Here is a 19,536-nt window from a genome sequence, read left to right as displayed (position 1 = left end):
TATCTACCTCAATAATGCACATTTTACAAGTGCGACTCCATTTTGTAAAAGCAGAAATGTACCCAGGTTGCCAGAGGCCTGATAAACCAAGTTTCGTAACCCAGCCAGAGGCAAGAGAAGGAGCGGAATCGAAACTCAACAAAGAGCGGCTCATGCCTAGGAAATCGAGGTCATCCAGAGGAAAGGAGGAGAGCGTCAACTAACAAGACTCAAACTTCAGAGCATACCAGCCTGCCCCATGAAGGTCAAGATAAGGGGGGCCCATGCAGGTGGTGAGGCTGAAACAGAATTAAATGCACTGAAAGCTGGAAACTGAAGCAGATTCATGGTGAACTAACACGTGACCAGCCAGGCGCGAAGAAGTACCACCGCCTGTTGTCATCCAGGACCCGAGGATGCCATAACTATTCCCGATAAGAGGCTACAGTTTCGAGGCCATACCCAGACAACTAATTGACACACAGCCCTAAGATACTGATTGATGGAAGGGAGGCAGGGTGAAACTTGGGACACCAGGCACATGGGTGTCCATTCTGCATGCCGCTAATTAAAATGGGGATTTATGTCTAGGGGTATAACCTGCCCAATCACAATGGACCAAGTTATCTGGAGTCCTATAGCTAGTAGAACCAATAGGACGTCGTACTTGTAGTGATGTCAATCATGTGTGATGTAGTGGGGTGGGCGTAGACGCCCACCCGATAAGAATTATCCAATCCGCATGCTCTATTATCTCATACAGATATAGCACCTGTACCTAAATTACCCTTCCTAACCAATTATATTGCATACCGATTTTTGTAGAGTTAGACGTCAATGATGATGAATATTGCCTATAAGAATTGCTGTTCAACTGAAGTTCGAGGAAGTCGGAGCGAGACAGGTGATCGCAATGCTGCTGATTTCCTTTTATTTCTCTGTTTGATGTACTTGTCATTAAACGGACTTCCCTTTGCCAACCTACTGAGTCCTCATTATTGAGTTGTGTTGGAGTAAGTGAATCCTGCACCCCCAGCCCTCACATGGTGCAGCTATCTTGTCTTACAAGTACCAGAGGGTACGCACTGATCTATGGGCCCGTCAGTGTAACCACGCTCCTCTGTACACTGCTTTTTTAAACTTTGATCTCCTTTCTCCAAACCTCCACCCTGCTAGACTGGGCTTTTGGGGTTTTATAGAGTTCTCTTCCCTCCCTCTTTGTTGAACATTTACGAGGGACTACGACTGTGTCCTGATTTTGGTGAGGGGCAGGACCCACTGCCACTCACAGCCTCACCTGTGCTTAGCCAGAGCTTTAGGAGCCAGACCAGGCTTTTCTTATTTTCGGGTGGAGGTTTTATGCATCTTAGAATACCTCGGTTTACCAGGATCTGCGATCTCTGAGTGTATCTGATATCACAGATACTATTAGGATTATGATATGATAGGTTATTTATAACACGCTTAATACCCAGAGATTTCTAAGCGTGGACCCAGGGATCAAACCTGTGTTGCTGTGTGTCGTCTTGCTTCCAAGTCAAGCACGTTGCCCTTGAGCTATCCTCCCGAGACAACCTAAAGCCCTTAAGAACGATAGTTAAATCATTCCTGCTAAGGATCAACTCTTTTATGGTGCATGGAGGAATTACTTGTTTATGAGCAATTCAATCTGAGAAACCTATTATTTGAATACGTTTCTAATTGTACATAGTCCTGTTAAATTAAATGCCATTTAAATCCCATCCATAGAAGTGTCCTGAACCTCAAGAAGCATCATAGAAATGATTGTGCTTTTGACCAAATGTCATCTGTATAACATGAATGGTCATTTATATGAATGACACCTGGCCTAGTATGATCGTTGTCTGTCCTCCCTTTGTTCCCCCTCCCTTGCCTCGTCGCGCCTTGAAACACTTGTGTATAGGCGTGTGGTAAATGCCCTATCATCTCATAACATATCATATTATATCATATCAAAGGGAACATTTTGACCTTTTCTAAATACAGAATTTCAGTGATGTTCCAATATTTATTAAATTGCCCTTTTATTACCAATGTACTGATAGGCAGCATCATAAAATGCTTTTGTAAATGTTGTGACAAGTCATTTAAATTCAGTGAACAAAATAAACACAATGCCATTCAGTACAGTTAAGACTCAATGGGCCTCATTACAAGTGTGCCGGTCCGGAAACAATGGTGCTGGCAAGCTTACCGGCACTGTTGTTTCCGGACCGGCAAATTACGAGTCTGCTGGCGGGTGCCGTTTCGCCCGCCAGGTCTGACGCTGGCGGGTGGAACAGCACCAGCTAGCAGACTTTGACGGAAGCAACGGCACCGTTGCGCACAGTGCCGGTGCTTCCGTTCTTCCCATTCCCATTGAGTCGTATGGGACTCGAATGGGAATGGGGAGTCATAATTGCTGGCGCCTGACTTACCGGACCGCCGGGGCTGCAATGCCCTGCTTATTCCAGTAAGTCAGACGGCAGTAATTCATCACGAGTGATGTCATTCAATCCTATGTGGTTTACTCATTAAACAGCTAAACTGCATTGTATGTTATTTGTGTTGTTGTTCAGAGCCTGGGTTTACTAATAAGGAAATGTATCTACACAGTGTTTCTTGTTGAGTCTACATAATCTACATTTGATACAATTGAAAATAATTTCTTTTTGATCCCAGAGTGTGGAGGTTAGTTTTCTGGAACTATCAAAGTAATGTCACTTTGTTATGTTATGTTAATGTTAATCGACATGTAAACTGCACCCATCACCAAGAAAGTGGTCTTACGGCAAGTGGCCTTGTCTGAAAAGTTATTTATACTGCCCCCTGCCAGGGTGTCGCCAAACCTTAGTCTGTGGAAATGAAGACTGGTGATGGGGGACTCTAGTGAAACAGGTAATTATGCAAATCTTGTTTTGGTGGGTGGTTACATGTCCCTGAATGGTATCTCCGAAGTAATATTATTTTATATGTTCTTAATAGTAAAGCATTTTGAAGCTTAGCGGTGACCTCTACCTTCACTGATTCAACCTCGTGGTATTGAAGAAAAACATTCAAATTAAGTAGCCACAGTTAAATTATCTTTTTTTTTCAGTGAATGCAAGAAACAAATCGAACATAGTTACACTGAGGGGCAGAAGCTGCTTCAGTGACTACAATTCAACATATAATGCATACGTTATTCCTCCTGAAAACAACTGTTGGATACATTTGAGGGTTTTACACATTGAATCACATACGCATATGTTTCTCACAGCACTGTGTACCAGAATAAGTTGCTATTTTATGAAGGCACAGCTCTTACCTCATACCTTTCTATTCAACCTGGTGACATAAGCATATTTACATCACCTCGTCTTCCTGCATACTTCAGCAGATCACATGGTTCATGATTGGAACAACTGCCTACTCAAGAACAACTACATGCCGCGCTATAACTTTCACACACTTCTAAAGCAGAGTCTGAGTCTGGAGTCCAGCCGCTTTCTAAGCAGACAGTCTTATGGACTTTGCCGCTTTTGACTGCCAAAAGTCATAGTCCTTTGCAGCCCTGCCGCATATGGATTTCAATTCATACATGGCTAACAATGGTCATTCTTAATAGCATTGCTGACATTTCATATACAAATCTGAGTGCTTGCTAAAATCTGTTTCCACAATGCTTGAGCTACATTTCAATAGAATAACAAGTGTAATATTTGTGATGACTTTGCACACACCTGACCACTTATTTACCCCGGTTATGGGGTTCAAAAAAGGTAACTAAGTCCATCCAGTCTATTGGCAACTCTGATCATTCCCATGTATTTCCCAGATGTATGTTATTAGACCTCTGTACTATATATGTCTAGTGCTGTTTTCCCCATAGTTTTGGGGAATTGTTCTGCAGAATCTCCATTGGAAGTTCGCCTTCTCCCATACGTTCATTTCATAGAGTCAGCAACTCCTTGACTGAAACCCTTCAGTGATTATCTTCTGACCTTTCTGTATCTAACGGGGTGCAGGAAGCTGGCCTCCAGGCAACATGCCACCGTTGTGGGTAATGAATCCTACTAAATATGGAGAGGAACTCTGTTCTGGCAACCACATAGGTTTATCAATATTAACTTTCAAGAGGGATATTGACACTGGATGTCAGGTCTGACCTGGGATATCTGTGTTTGCCTGGCTCAGATCTAGCAAAGTACATTGTTTTCATCTTAATTCCCTAGCCCTCTCCTCCCTACTTTGATCAGTTTGAGTGTGTGGCCTTCTCCATGGAAGATTTAGAGTGATGTTCTCTGGGTCTCTTTGGCCATTATCAGGGCTGACCTTGTGTCAGAGATGTTCACAGTATATATGAGCTAGAACGTAATGTGGAGGGGTTTGTCAGAAGTATTCAAGAACAATTGTACCACCTTTCCATGCTGGTCATCGTGCATCAACACAATACAGATCTTAAATCCTTCTTCAAGAGGGGATGATGGTGATGGAGAAAGAATTCCACAAGGCCCCTGGAATATACCCATTGGTCATTCTCAAGAAGGGCTTTCTCTTTACCAGGAATTATATAATTGTTGGCACTACAGGTCAACTAGCCACAGAGCCAAGTCCTGTTACTGATGAAGCATTAAACACGGTTCTCGAGGTCATCTTTCCGGCTCAATCTTATAGTTCTTGGTAGGGTCTGAACTCTCAGACAAGACCTTGATTTTGACTAGAGGTTGCATAGCTAGAGCTTTTATTGCAAGTTCTGTATATTCCAGTTTTTAAACCAAGTCTGTCATAGGGTCACCAGAAACCACACGTTAAAAATGTGTCTCTCACCAATAATTAATAACTTGTTTAGGATGGATGGGATGAACACTATAGAGCTACAGAGTATTAAGAAAAACCACAATTAGGATAACAGCCTGGAGGTGTTAGATCAATGCCACACAAAAGGGTGTAAGGGCCTTCCTAAATGAGCACTGGTCCTTCCAGCTGTTCCTAATCTAATGTATAGCCTCAAGGAGGTACTACATAGTTTGCTTCTTCTCTCAAGTCCCAGGGATGTAGACTCATTTTGTTTCTTGACTTTGCAATATCCTGTTGTAGGTGATCTTCCTGTGTCAGTAGCAAGTACCTTTAGACACACTCCTACCAGTAAGCATTTCTAACCCCTTGCTTAGATTTGTAGTTAGGCTGTGATAATGTAACCCACTAACTTAATGTCACCTTCCTGAGCTATGGTATTCTAGTCAATACTGGGAGATTGATCTCCAGAGTCTGACATACAGCCCTCAATAGGCTCTTAGCACTCTACTCCATGTTGGTCCTGTGTAGTATATAGATTAAGCCCTAAGAAGGCTCTTAGACTTCTTTGAAAAACCAGCCATTTGCAGATATCTGTGGGTATGCTCTCAACTGTTCTGCCATACCACGAGATTGTCCCCCTCCCTTTCACCAGTAAGAGTAAGGAAAGAAGCTACATTCTGCCATTCTTATGGGATCTCTAGAATCTGCAAATACAGTACTGCAGTACTGGAAGTTATCTCTTCTTTTGATGGAAGACATGCTGGGAAATGAATGCTTTAAGATTTTCTTGGGACTAAATAAGCAGATTGCCTGCAAGGTGGGATTTGAATGGTGGCAGATCAAGTGGCATGCCAATGTGGCAGGTGAAGGACCAAACATGCTACTCTTTCTCAACCCCTGCCTTTATTGTGCATTACTTTTCCACGATAATAGGAGACACAATGACTTGGCTTAGGACTGCCACACAACCTCTACTATGACTTTGGTTAATGTAACAAGAGCAGGACTGTGTTGAAGTGGCTGGGACTATAATCTCTGCCTGGCTCAAATCATGTTACATAGAAAGGATGGGGAAGGAACCAGGTGGGCTTGGTGGGCTTGATTCATGGTATAACACTTCAAGGTCACACATCACCTCACACAGTGGATGGATATCCCTGGTGCCAAGAGGCACTCAATGCCACAAAAGTGGCTTTGCAACGTGACCTCATCACATTATTCTCTATTAAATCAAAGGTGCCATCACAGGAATATTTCCACTATCTATAGGTACGTTTGTGTGCCTTTGCCCAGCCAGATGCACCCCCTAACTTTGAGCTTACTATGAAGGTTATTAAGTCATGGTGGTAGGCCATATGGCTGCTAAGATTTAAAAATAATTAAGAAAAGATTTATAAGAAAATAAGAAGCACACTTTTTTTAAATCTTCTGTGGCTGTCGGAGGACGTATGAAGACTTGTTGAATGTAACACATTTAGATGAGGCATTTGGTAAGGTATCTGGATAACCAATTGCATCACAATGGGAACAACAACACTTTCTGAAACAAATTATTTTGTTCTGCAAAGAGTGCCTTGGTGCCGGGATAGCGTGTTCAACGCCAAAATAGTAAGCTTGCTGCGGTGTTGGCCTTTTTTATATCAGGATGTTTTCTTACACTCTTGTATGCTATTTGATTTTCAAAAGATCAGGGACTTCTAGACTGAGGTACCGGGACTATTCAAAGCATCCTCTCAGGTCCAACTGGGTTCTTTCCTCCCGTCTATCTCTCTTTCTCTGTGTGTGGTGTTCCCGAGGGGTCTAACCTCTCTCCCTGGCTATTCAACCACTACCTGGCACCTCTTGCCCACCGCATCGCTACTTTTTGCTCCAATTTTCAATGTTATGGTATGATATGAAATGATAGGTTATTTATAATGCACTTAATACCCAGAGGTTTCGAAACGCGGACCCGGGGATCGAACCTGTTTTGCACTGCGTCGTCTTGCTTCCAAGGTGAGTTTGTTGCCCCTTAGCTATCCTCCCGAGAACTTGCAGATGACACTCTCTTTCAGGCTCCCCTCGGGCAACCCTGCTTCTTCTCTCATACCAGACTGTCTGACCGCAATTCAGGAATGGTGGGAATGGTGTGCACCAATGATCTCTGCTGTTAATGCCAGTAAGACTGAGATCCTCCTCATTGGGACACCCGCTTCCTCTTTTCTTCTCTCTCTCTGGCCGCCCGCTCTGGGCCCTCTTCCTGCTGCTTCCTGTGAGGCTAAGATGTGGTATCATCTTCGACTCAACCCTCTCGTTCTCTCCTCACATCTCTGACGTCTCTAAGAAGTCAAATTACCAGCTGCACCTCCTCAGAGGTATTCTTCCTTTTCTCACTTTCCCCCAGAAACTCACTGTCTCCAGAGCTCTGGTCCTCTCTAGGCTGGACTAATGCAACAGCCTCTTTCTAAATCGTCCTGCCTCTACTCTTCGACCTTCACAACGTATCCATAACAGGACTGCAAGACTTGTCCTTGGCCTCAAGCCCAGGAATAGTATCTCTCCAGCTCTGAAATCTCTTCAATGGCTCCCCGTGGCTGCAAGGATCAACTTCAAGACCCTCTGCATTGTCCACAAGGCTTTCTGGGGCCTGGGACCGTTCTACCTCCAACTTTCTCTTCCAAAACATCTTCCTTCTAGAGCTCTCCACTCATCCACCTCCAACTCTCTGAGGGTCAGACGCTTCTCCAAGATGAGAGTTGGGGGCAGATCTATCTCCTCGACTGGGGCCTCCCTCTGGAACAGCCTCCCTGTCTCTGTCAAACTTCAGCAGAACCACCTCTGGTTCCGGAAGTAACTCAAGTCCTTCCTTTTTGCTTCCGCTTTCTCTCTTCCTCTCCCCTGCTGATGCACCTGACTGCTCTGCGCACTGGTCACCTGGTTACCCTCTGAACTCAGGGCCAGGCTCCTGCATGTCCAATTTCCCTCACACTCCCTCCGGGCTCCCCAGCACCTCAGTCCCTTATCTCTGCACTTATGAGCCACCCACTAGCTGACCTTGTGAGTTTACTGCACTCCCCCCTTCCCCTTGGCACTTCTCCCCTTCCATCTTCCACGCACTTGCGAGAACTGAATGACACAAGACCTAGTAAGATCGTTATTTTGTCCTCCCTTGTCCCCCCCCTTGTCTTGTCATACCTAGAAACACTTGTATACTGGCGTGTTATAAATGCCACATCATATCATATCATATCCGCCCTGTACCGCTGGTTATTCTCAGATATTCATTGACAGAAAATGGAGCTCTCTCTAATTAAAAAAACTGTCATCATCATCTGATCTACACAGCATTAAGGTCTTTGCTTGCCTGAAGTCAGCCACACATGTGTCTGCTTATTCATGGTAGGCATGGGTGGTGTATACAAGAAAGGGGACTAACCTGTGTTAGGAGGTGAGAGTCTAAAGAGAGAGGCAGTGCAGTGACACCTTCTGGACCCAGCTTCCAACATGGGGGTACACTTTGATAGGAATATGAAACTAAATCAATCTATTATTTCTATGTCTGAGGCTGCCGTGGTTAACTTCTCTAAGACTTGTATTCCAACTCTTTCCTCAGCTGGGTGGTTTACTGCTTTAGTCTCATTATGGGATTCCCTCTTTCCTCTTTTCCCCAACTTGACAAGCTACTTCATTTTGCTACCAGCACTGTTTTTATTATTGTATGATCTTCACAATTCTCTGTGCACCGCCTCTGTTTGTGTGTGTGGAGGGTCTGGGGGGCTGCATCTATGAGCAAATGCGCCTTCTTTAGATTCCCCTTTCTAGTCTTTAAATATCTTCATGGGTTGTCCTCGCCCACTCGGTCAGCTCCCATTCTTGTTACCCATCCCCTCAAACCCTGAAACCTCAAGCTCTCCTAAGCCACTCTGTACCTCACCCTGTTTATGATGCTTCTCACTTTCAGTCTTTCACCCTGCCCCTGCCCCACCAGTACATCAAGTACTCTTCAACTCTAATGGGTTTCGAAACTGCCATTAATGAGCACATCCTCTCACTAAGCACCCATGTTGTCAGCAGGAATTCCTCTACCACTGACCCTTCTCTCCATTGCATGATTGTAGCTACTGCCTATGATATACTGCGTGATCTTTCCACCCTTCACTAGGTTCTTGTCAGTGATGTCATCTTGCCTCAATATCACATTCAGAGTAATGTTTCTACCTACCATTGCCTCCTTGTTCTACCCCAATGAAATTCTGCATTAGAACCGCCCAGTGAATCCAATGGTCCTTACACACAGAGCATTTTGCCAAAGCTCTCTTTGTTATCCAAATAAAATACAAATACAAAATGATGTCATGTGCGTTCTGGCGACCCCTACACCACATCCTCTTGTATGTCTGTCGAGTGTACTGTAGATGTCTGTTTACTCTAGAATAGCAGCTGGTTGTGAATATTGCTTTCTACTTCTTGAATATAGTGTTTTGACACAATTACATTTCAAAACAGATGGATTACTCTTGACGCTACTCTGATATACACAGGCCAGATTGCAGCTGATTTTGAGCCTTATTTTGCGTGTTTTATTATGTGGATTTGGTAATGAAATTGTAATGACATTGATCGGTTTTGACCTATGTCTGTTGCTTTCATTTCCTTAACTCCCGCCAATGTTGTTTCCTCTCGTTTCCCTCCTGTAAATCATGTCTGTATATCCTTGTCTTTCACTCTCTGCCCCCACAAATATTTTACCATAATAATACTTTTTATTGACTTGTATTGACGTTGAACCGTTATCTATAAGTAGCTGTTTGATTGTTCTGTTTTGAATTTATTCTTTTATTATTCAATACAAATGCACAATTAAAACATGAGTCATTGCACCCAGATCATAAGTTGGTTACTTGGAATAAATTACAAGTTAAGTCATACAAATGAGTATTGTATAACTATGCATGTATCAGTACATGTGGTTTGTCATAGTACCACGTTGCCAGGCAAGACATTTTGTGCACCAAAAATAGGCAATTTACTGAGGGGCACATGCCAACTGACTACATGGGTGCTTGTTAATGAAGATGAGGCAACAACTATAGCTGGCCTTCTAGTGTTGTGCCTTTGCTACTCTTTGGAGCATCAACATGGTCGTTTTTGGTAACATACATTTGTATAACCCACCTCTGCCGCTGGTGTTACGTTAAATTAAGTTATGTCAAGTGTTAGGAAAGGTTTTTCTTTTTGCAACTTTCCTTCCATTGACAATGGAACTCCCAGCTAGTTGACCAATGGGGGTAATTAAATCCTGTTTGCTTTAGGTCAATTGCTTCAGTCACTCTATTTTGGTCAGCCAATCTGGACACCAAGGGGGAGGACTCTGATCCCTGTGAGAGATTCCTGGATTGTTTTACTGTAGCACACACCCCCTTAGTACAGGGGTATTAGATATCACGTTTATTTCATTATAGTAACATGTTTGGTACCTTTCTGATGTATAGAGGTTGGGCAGGCGTCAGCAGATGAAGTTCCACATTTTTTTAATGCACTGCAGTCCACGTAAAATTTCTGCTGCTTAAAGGCATTTTGAGTACCATACACTCAAAATGGTCATTTCATGGAGTTTTTGCCCATTCATTTGGCCCTCTTGTTCTTGGGCCTTCTTCCTGCCATCCCCAGTCCAGACATGCCATATAATGCATGCACTTTTGCGGGATCCATCCTGGATTCCTGGTCATAGTGAAAGTGTTCCCGACCTGGCTGCATATGGCGGAATAGGACTGTATTGTCCAAACCACATTCCAGTCAGGGGATGCCTGTTGCTGGGCAGATGTGGGGGTTGAGGGCGGTAATGAATGGACAGCTCAAACATGTTTGAATGGTGCAGATCTTTGCCATTGATGGGGCAATGCAACGCCTAGCTTAAACTTGGGATAGAACAGGGAACCCTGCAGCCATTCCTCAGATTGACCACCAGAGCCAAGACCCGGAAGAAGAGAAACCCATACTAAATACCTGGAATAGTGCTGTTGAAGATTACTAGCAAGCCAATTTTTGGTGACACCCTCACTGTAATCATAGAAGATCCTTTTCAGGGGTTTCACCCCCACGCTGGTATTGGTTTGAGCAATCAGTCCAGACCCCTGTATGAGAAGCCTGCCAACAGATACTATCAGAGGTGCCCCAGAATCTTCCTACAGACTATCCAGCCTCTGTAAAGGCCCCTCAGCTGCAACAGTCACTGTCTTTAGCTGGAGGTTGGGACCTTGCATGTTGACTCATTGCTGAAGACCTCTCCTCCTATTGTATGTATGTATGTTCTATGTAAATAATGCATCATCATCATTATCTTTATCAGTTGATGCTGCTCTCAGTATGATGAGGGTCCTTCCTGGAGCAAAGCCTTAATTCCTGCAATGTGTCTCAACAGCCGTCCCCTGATACAGGTGCAGTTTGATGATGCCCGCCTCTGGTGCGTCCTGACGTGTCTCCTCCCATCATGGACCCTGCTATGGCTGTTGTGCTGAAGTAGCTGGATGTCGTGCTGGATGATCTTCGGAACTGCTGTAAAGATGAAAATGTAGCACTGTCAAGGGGGCAGCCCCTACCAATTATGCAACTGATGAGGATGCAGTGGGGAAGGGGTTGGGTTAGCTTCTGGATGTGAGGACATCATTGACCGCTGCACTGTGTAACTTATGCGCAATGTGCGCAGGTGCAGCAAAAGACATATGTGGGGAAGAGGGGGCTTGGGGGACCAATCCCGGTATGGGGGCACAGGGGCACACAGGGTATAGGGATAAGGGGCAGGGGTCTTGGGTAGAAAAGGTGTGCAGCATGATAGTGAATAACATAGCAGCCATTTTGGAGTATAGGCCGCAGGTAAGCAAAATATTTGTTTGCCGCCACAGGCCTGGGGTCCTGGGCAAACACAAATTTCTCGAGGGCTCAGTTACAGCAGTGTGCTGGAGAAGTGTTGCATGTTGGCAGTTCCCTGGAGAACATAGCAGCAGGGAATGGGACCAGCAGATACTTTCGAGGCCAGCGAGCCAGGCACCTGAGTGCTTGCTGGAAAGTGTAGAGAATTAAACATTAAAATTAAGTTATATAAAATTCAACTTTGTGGGGTGAGCAGTTTCCAATTGGCCCTTGGCAGATGGGTATGGGAAGAGGGCCGTCGGGACAGGGGGTGAGCAGAGGGGAACTAATCACCGGGAGAGGTTTCGGTGTAACTAGGGTGCAACAGTGTTTTTGTGTCCTTGCTTTTGTCCTCGGGGCACCTCATTGGTCGGATACCTTTTGAATGTCTCCCCTTTGCCAAGCTCAGGTTTTTCGATGGGAGCTGACCACTGACAGATGAATAAAGTTCCAGTGGTCAGCACAATCACGTAATGCTATAAAACCTAATTGTGGGGCAGTGTGTGGGAAGTTACGTGACGTCCCGATGGGTGGCTGTGGATAATGGGGGCCAGGATGGCATCAACCAATTACAATCATTTAAAGTATGCCTGGATATACTCTGGTTACATTTTTCTGTTTAGAATCATAAAATCTATACAGCACAAATATAATACATTGCATAGTTAAAACATTTCATTACTTAAACCGCTTGATGATACAAAAATAAGTTTCTTTATGTTTTGTTTGATTATAAGAAAGATTAATCGTCAGGAACAAAATGTTTAAAATTAATAAGATATCATGTTCTTAGCATACCATTTGGGGTAAGGCATACAATCAGATCATCAATCCTGTAGTTGTGATCTTAGAAGTCTTTGTCTGACCCACTAAGCTGTTTTTAAATATTGACCCTAAGTCTCAATTACACAAACATTCTGGGCGTGATGGAAACAATAAATGGCCTGACAAGCTTGTCTGACAGGCTTTTGTCTACTGGGGCTAGCCAATCTTTCCTCACCTGGTGGTAAAGTGGACAAAGAACTAAGGAATGTGTTAAATCTTCTTTATGTTTGACGATATGGACCTTTGTCAGTGTTACCTACACCTAATTTCTCTGTATATCTGTATATGATGCCAAAGGTAGGGTTTCCAATGTAGCTTTCCAATACAGGGCACTGCCTTCGGGCTCCCCCAGCACTTATGCCCTATATCTGCAACCCTACAGTCCCTTCTCTCTGCACTTATGAGCCACCCGCTGGCTGCTCTTATTGAGTTACCTGTACGTCACTCCTCCTACCTCTGCACTTCTCCCCTCCCACTTCCCTGCACTTGCTCAATCTGAATAACACAAGGCATAGTAAGATAGTTGTTTTTGTCCTCCCTCTGTTTCCCCCTCCTTATCTTGTTGCACCTAGAAACACTTGTGTATGGGCGCGTTATAAATGCCATATCATATCATATCGTACAGATTACTGACAAAGTCCCACCAATCAGCTTTTGTAAGGTGTTTCAAATAGTGTTTCAAATGTGGTCATACCAATTATGTAATTTGTGTACAAAACGTTTGCCCGCAGTGAGCGACGTTGACATCTCTCTTCATTCAGTTCAGTGCCACTGTGCTGTTTGAACCATGCTCTCCTAGCTGCGTCTGGGCATAAACAAAGTGTGTTATTTCCTGCTTGGTGTATGCTCCTTTTTGGATTACTTTGGTATTCCAGTCGGTATGTTAAGTGACTTCAATTCAGCAATCCCACTAAGTCAGTGCCTCGTCTGGGACGCCTAAGGGAAGCCCTTATTTATATATTTTTATGACAAGTTATACTCTGGATGATAAACCCTTATAAAACGCCCCTCTCTTTGAATCCCCCTGACCTCACTGAGCCAAGAAGTAGGTGTGTTTTGCAATTTAAAAGATTTATTGGAAAAATTAAAATATATATATATATATATAACACTTTTATAATAATTTAACATTTGATATCACACTTAAGAATATTACACTGATCAACAATGGATAATATTACAATTGTACGCTTATTTAATTACTTAGGAGTTGGTATAGGAGGGAAAAGGTAACTGAGAATTCTTTTATGGTTTCAACGAAAAACAATGATGGAAAGAAAATGCAGTTCTGGGATAGAATGATGGGCGGCGACAGCTCAATCCCCGCATCTACCCAGTCTATGGATGCGGTTTTGGGGGTTCCCCTGGTTCCGGTTCTGGGATGCCCCCCCCCTTTTGGAGGCAGTCACCAGGATGGGCTTTCGGTATTGTTGGTTCTGCGATAGAATGATGGGCGGCGACAGCTCAATCCCCACATCTACCCAGTCTGGGTTGGAATCCCTTGGGACCCATTTTTCCTTGGGAGGAGTTCCCCCGTCTCTGAAGGAGAATATCCTTTTCCCAGGATCCTCTGAGGATTCCTCTCCCTCAAATTGGAAGACCTGTACCTCCTCCACAAAATGGGTCTGTTTGGGACCTTTGTTTCACCTACCTCCTCTCTGCTCCTTGGGTGGCAGACTCTCAGGGGTAGGAGATTTTGTTTCCGGTTCCTGGGTTTCCAGGGGCTGTTTACAAGTGGGGAAGGAAGCTTCCTCCAAGGCTTTACACCCCCCTTCCCCTTGTGCCTCTTCCCTGGGAACCGGTGGGTTATCGGGGTGCTGCCCCCATCATTGTTCTGGAGCACCAGGCCCAGAGTTTGGTGCATTCTGTGCCGGCATGCCCATCTGAGGGTTCTGCTGAGCCCTTAGCACGCGACCCAGCTCCTGTGCCATATTCTGGACCTGGCACTCAAGTTGGGAAACCCGCTCAGGCTGATACGGGGTTCTATTTTCTCCCCTGGGCTGATCCCAGGAAGGGTAGCTATCCCTTCTCTGGTAGTACCCCGGGTTGGGAAGATTTGGGTACCCCTCCACCCTTGGCCTCCCCTCTCCCGGATTAGGTGGTCTGGGCTCAGGGAAGTGGGGAAAGAAGGATGGATGATTTTGGGGCTGGAAGTTGGGTGGATACCTGGGGAACAAGTTCTGCCCAGGATTTGGGGAATTTCTGCCCTCCTGTGGGAAGTTAGGAGGGAAGTTCCCTGGGTCAGGTGCTTGGCTGGATCCCCCCCATTGGGTTGGAGGAGTCCGCACCTAACCCAGGATGGGTCTGTTTCCCTTGTAGTGGGGACTTACATAGTCAGGGGAGCGAGGGACCCCATTTGTGGGATTACCTCCTTGACTCCCTGTCTGTGACTGGCCCGAGGGCCTTCTAGGCTGTGAATTATTCGGTGCAGGCAGGTTTTTTGGCCCCCCATCTCCAAATCTAAAATGGGGGCAACCTTTACCTCTGCCACCTTGGCAGCAGCAGGGGTGCTGTTGGTTTTGGGGATTTTGGGCTGATTCTTATTTTCCACTGGTTTCTGCACCTCATAGATGCGGGTGGCTTGCTCAATGACCCAGTCTAAAGATCTTTTCTCGTGAAAGTCTCTCACAAGCTGGGTCATTATGTATTTGGGTAAGGCATGGAAAAACGTATTAACAAATTATTTACTGTCCGTGCGCACCCTTTTTGTAGTCTGCGCAAAAGCACGCTTTAACTCCTGCACAAATTCTTGTGGGGCCTGATCCTCCCCACATTGCAAATTGTAGGCTGCCTTGCGAGCCTCTTGAGGATTCCAGTGAACAGAAAAATGTTTCAAGATGGCCGCCCTATATGTGGACCATCTTGAATGGTTTTGGTCCTCCAGCCCCGCAAAGAAACTGGAGTTTTCTGGGGAGAATGTCCACTTGACATACTGAATGCAGCTACTGCTGTCCTTCAAATGGAAAGTCTCCATCATTTGCTCATAAAGCTCCAAGTGTTCCCAAACAGAATACTTGGCCTTCTTGTGATAAGGGGTGATGACACTCCTTATTGCCTTTATCTGTTTTAAGGGGTCCTTAAGCAACCCTTTCTGCCTTATTGGCCTTTTTGGTTCGGGTAACCCTGGTCCACTCATCCTCTGACTCAGAAGCACTGCTCCCAGAGGTGCCCGTCTGATCTTCCAGGTTTTCCTGGATTCTGCGAGCCTGGGAATGGCCGGCAAAATGTGGGGACCTGGTCTCCTTTGTCCCGTGACGTTCAGAGGAGTCTTCAGATTCCTCCTTGCTGCCAGGATTTGATGGGTACCCCCCCCCCCACTGACCTAACTGGGCAGAGGTTTTCAGGATGCCCTTAGTGGGCCTACTCTCCTGGGGTTCCCCACTAAATTGCACTGTACTTAGGTGCCCATACCTGTATGCCCGCCCATCCATTCCTGGGTGGTACTGGCCTATGAGCCCGATACTTTTGGCTGGATAATAATCTGCCATCCCTGTGGCCCTGTGCTCATGTGCACCACGGGACATGGGGGTGGCAGAGTCCAGGGACTGGGATAGATGAAGGCCTCTGGTACTAGGGCTCCTGAGGTTATGCTCAGGTGTTTCCCTTTCCCAGCGAACTTCATCTCTGTCAGCACCTGCTCCCTGTTGCAATGCAAGAGCCTGCACTTTCAGTTCCTCAGTTAAGGCCTTACTAGACTCTATCAGTCTCTGCTGCATGGCTACCTGTTGCTGGAGCCTATCATTGTGCTGACAGAGAGCCTCATTCTCTCTCTGTGCCTCCTGGTTGGTCCTGGAATACTGGGCCAGTCTTTGCTGCAGGAGGGTTACCTCCTGAGTCCCGTCCCTTCTGGTCTGTTCCTTTCTTGCCAGGGCATCTTCCACCCTCCTGGTGTGCTCTAACAAGTTCTGATGCTCTTTTTGGAGGTCACCCAGTCCCTGGAGGGCCAGATGATTTTCTTCAATTCTTTCTTTTAATTGGCAGACTTCCTGTACTAAGGTGTCCCTTTCCTGACTAAGAGCCTGCATCTGTGCCGCCAGGTCGTCCCTCTGCCTTTTAAGGGCCCCAGCTTTCTGGCGCTCTTCTTCAAATTCTGTCTGGGTATCCAGGTCTTTCAGGATCAGTTTGTTGCTCTCTGTCTTCTCCCTATCTAGGTGGCTTTGCAGGGTGACTACCTGCTCTGCGCATGCCCTATTGAAGTCCAGTTGTTGCTCCAGCTTTTTCTGGCTCTGCAGTAGGGCGTCCAAACCTTCTTGGTACTCCTTCTGCAAGGCCAGAAATCTGTTCTCCTGGTCAGACTTTTCCTGTTGCAGAATACCCATATCATCTTTTATTTTAATGATATACTTCCTACTATAATTTTCTGACTCCTGGCTCCTCTGCAGCCTCTGCTCGGAAGAGACCAGGTCAGATTGGGCCTTCTCTAATGCCATCAGTTGCCTATTTGCCAGATCTTGGCACATTTGTCCTGTATGGCTTCCATATATAAATATAAATATGCCGCTACACTGGCAATCTTGTTGTGCTCATCCTTGGCCTTAGGGGCCATATATAGTTCACTCAGGGCCACATGTAAGGGACCCTGAGCTCTCCATATATCTGACCCTGTTTCAGTGATCTGGGATGCAATTGCCTGCAACCAGACCGCCTGGTCCTGATGAGCCCACTCACCTCTCACAAATAGCTTATGTAAGAGGTGTTCTCTGGCTATTTTGATATCTACCAAGGTCATCATTCTGGAAATTGATTTCCTTCCTGACTTACAGAAGTTTGTATTTCATTTTGCAAAACAGACCGTTTCCTTAGAGCGTTCCTTTTAGGGGTGTTTTTACAGTGTAACACGGCGTGGTGATCCAACAGGATTTGTATCCTGTCAGTTAGCACACTGTATTAATCTGCACAAGTGATAGATCTAATCCAGAATCCCTGGCTCGAGCCCCCAATCTGTTAAGTGACTTCAATTCAGCAATCCCACTAAGTCAGTGCCTCGTCTGGAACGCCCAAGGGAAGCCCTTATTCATACATTTTTATGACAAGTTATACTCTGGATGATAAACCCTTATATAACGCCCCAGTCTTTGAATCACCCTGACCTCACTGAGCCAAGAAATAGGTGTGTTTTGCAATGTAAAAGATTTATTGGAAAAATTAAACAATATATATATATCACACTTTTATAATAAATTAATATTTGATATCACACTTAAGAATATGACAGTGATTAACAATGGATAATATTACAATTGTATGCTTATTTAATTACTTAGGAGTTGGTATAGGAAGGAAAAGGGTACTGAGAAGGCTTTTATGGTTTCAAGGAAAAACAATGATGGAAAGAAAATGCAGTACAGAAATAAACTGATAGGGTTTCACAGGAGGTAATATGTTCACTTTTCCCCTTGTGGCAATTCACTCCCCCCTATTCGATATAAGGAGATGGGAGTAAAGCACACACTTTTCAGGAATACAATCAAATGTAGTTCAGTTCCCCCCTAGCAAGCTTAGATCACAGGGATGATTTTAAAACACAGGCAAAATACTTTAAATGTGATTTGCAAAGAATGGAAGGAAAAATATGCAAAAAATGATTTTAATTCCCTGTAGAAGGTTCAGGGTAGGTGATAGCTATTTAAGATTAGTTCAAGTCACACTCGCGATGCTCAATGAGGGATTAGCAGGTTGAAAACGAATTTTAGTAGTTCAAGCAAAAGCGGCTATTTTTGACAGGAGCTAATTTTTCAATTTGCAGCAATTTAGTCACGTGCGTCGAGCGCGATTAGGGAATAAGTATAAGGAATAGTCAGTTTTAGGCTTCTTGGAAAGCTTAGAATCTTATCTTTAAAATGAAATCTTGTTACTAGCACACGCGGTCCCAGAGATACGGACGATTTTGTGGAGATAGTTTCTCGAAATGAAAGTAAACTTCAGAATGACAAAATGACACTTTTACAGCTTTGATATGACAGAATGAACACACGATTCCTATGATGCAGTTCTGGACAGGTTCAAATGTTTTGAATCAGATTATTTTAGACTAAGAGATTGGTTCTGGCACAGTTCTAGCTGAGTACTCACACTATAAATTTAAAATTGGCCGTCAAGGTCTGGTCAGGTTTGTACTGGACTTCGGTTCTCTCGCCACAGACGGTCTTTAGTACCGGTTCTGCTCACAGCGATCTGGTCTGGGTCTGCTAGCGGCACTTCACAGCGGTCTGGTCTCAGTGGTTCTGGTCTCTCTGGATACAGCACTGCTTTCTGGGTCTGCTACCGGTTCTGGATACAGCTCTGCTTTCTGGGTCTGGATATGGTTCTGGCCCAAGGTTCTAGCCAGAATCAAACAGCTCGCCCGGCTGTTGAATAATTGGCAAAAGATTTTGAGGCCTGCTGAAAAATGTTCTGAAGTCTGGATTCTAAGTTCTGGAGATGGTCCTTCTGGATATTGTCTGGTCCGGCAGAGTGCTTCACAAGAAAATGGAAAGTGAGTGCCCTGCCTGTCCAAAGCAGTCTCTTTTTATGTGTTTTGAAAGTGGGTGGGAAGGCTGACTTTCTATGCCCAACCGTCTGAGGATCCTGATAGGCTATAGGATTCTCTGTCGCCTGACTGGGGAACAGAGTTGTGAGTCATCCAGAGCTACCATTTTACAATCTATTGAAGAAACACCCCTTTGCTTTTACTTAGAAAATGAATTTTTCATAACTAATAGGTACACACGTCATTGAAATTACATACACATATCACAGATTAATTTAAGATACACTCTTGCCCAACTCTGATCTTTCTAAGAGCTTGGGTTAAGAAATTACAACATTTGTTTCGTTTTTGGTAGCTTTAGCAACATTGGTTTTTCATCAAATCTTTACACAGACCTGTACCCTCTCCCTGAGCATATTACAGTAATTTACTATGTCTCTAGCATAAACCCCGTGTCTGTAATATTAATAAATAGCGGGGTTCGGTCCCAGAAAACTGCACAAAGTGGAGTTTGGTCTCAAATCGTGAGGGCATTTTTCATATTAATGACCCCCAAATTGTACATTTCTGTGAACTTAATACAAGATTTTATAAGC

This window comes from Ambystoma mexicanum, chromosome 4p, assembly GCF_040938575.1.
Source record: "Ambystoma mexicanum isolate Mex_15411 chromosome 4p, UKY_AmexF1_1, whole genome shotgun sequence".
Taxonomy (NCBI): domain Eukaryota; kingdom Metazoa; phylum Chordata; class Amphibia; order Caudata; family Ambystomatidae; genus Ambystoma; species Ambystoma mexicanum.
This window is presented reverse-complemented; position numbering follows the sequence as displayed.